At 49.2% G+C, this 1,040-nt stretch overlaps 1 non-coding gene across 1 annotated transcript; it reads left to right on the forward strand.

The window, feature by feature from the left end:
• Positions 1–269: 269 nt before the first annotated feature.
• TRNAE-UUC (transfer RNA glutamic acid (anticodon UUC)) lies at positions 270–342 on the forward strand. Its single transcript has one exon. It is a non-coding gene; the product is annotated as a tRNA-Glu (tRNA).
• Positions 343–1,040: the final 698 nt, after the last annotated feature.

The raw sequence follows: 1,040 nt of genomic DNA on the forward strand, positions 1-1,040 counted from the left end.
GATTTATAATTTTATAATGATGATTTATATGTATTTATAAATTTGTTGTAAATATAATTTGTTAAATTCCCAAGAGTAGGGCTTGCCTTACTCTTCTTGCTTCCCCCTTCAGGGCCTGGCATTGAGGACGGCATGATAAAATTTCAGTTGCTGCTTGTGTGGTGTATGTTAAGAGGAGAAACTTAGCAAAATACTTAGAAATGTCCACTGAGCCACTGGCCCAAGTGAACTGGGAACACCAACTGAGACGGAAAAATTTCTGGGGTAATTCCTTGGTGGTTCAGTGGTTAGGACTCCACACTTTCACTGCTGAGGGCCCAGGTTTGATCCCTGGTCAGGAAACTAAGATCTGCAAGTTACATAGCACAGTCAAAAAAAAAAAAAATCTGGAGTAAGCAAACTCAAGAGTGACCAAGGGTGATGGAAAGAAATCAGTGCAGTAGGCGTCTTCTTCCAGGACAAGAGGAAAGAGTGTACAAACCAAGGACCTGACATCAGAAGTGGGAGGGCAGAGGCTTGCTACAGGGAGGCACAGGTTGAAGGAGGAAGTAAGCAGCTCGCTGCGTGCACCAGGGCCAGGGTCACCCTCCCCCAGATACACAGACGAGCCTGCACTCTGGCTGCCCCGCTGCCCCAGTGGGACTTCCAGGGCTCTAACGTCTTCCTGAGTTGAGAAGCATATGGGTTCCTGTTCTGTGGCCTCACGTTCAGACCAGCACTGCAGCCTGGCTCCCCAGCTTCCCTAGTCTGGCTTCTGCCACTGCTCCCACTTGATCCCCTTTCAATCCCTGTTCACAGGCCCACACAGTCCCCCGGCTCTGCTGGCCCCCTTAGTGCCCAGCGGACTCTGAGACTCACCTGCAGAGCATCCACCTTGGGCATTAGGGGCTCATTGTTTTCCAGTGTAGGTGTTCAGTTACATCGTTTAATGTGTGAGTGATCATTTTAGGGTTTGGCTCCCTGAGCTTTCCCTTTGAAGCCCTGACAGTCAGTCCAGGGTCAGTATCAGAAAGAAAATCCCTGTTTCTGAGTCCTGTGTC

The sequence above is a fragment of the Giraffa tippelskirchi genome, chromosome 5 (assembly GCF_054371585.1).
Source record: "Giraffa tippelskirchi isolate mGirTip1 chromosome 5, T2T-mGirTip1v1.2.pri, whole genome shotgun sequence".
Classification (NCBI taxonomy): domain Eukaryota; kingdom Metazoa; phylum Chordata; class Mammalia; order Artiodactyla; family Giraffidae; genus Giraffa; species Giraffa tippelskirchi.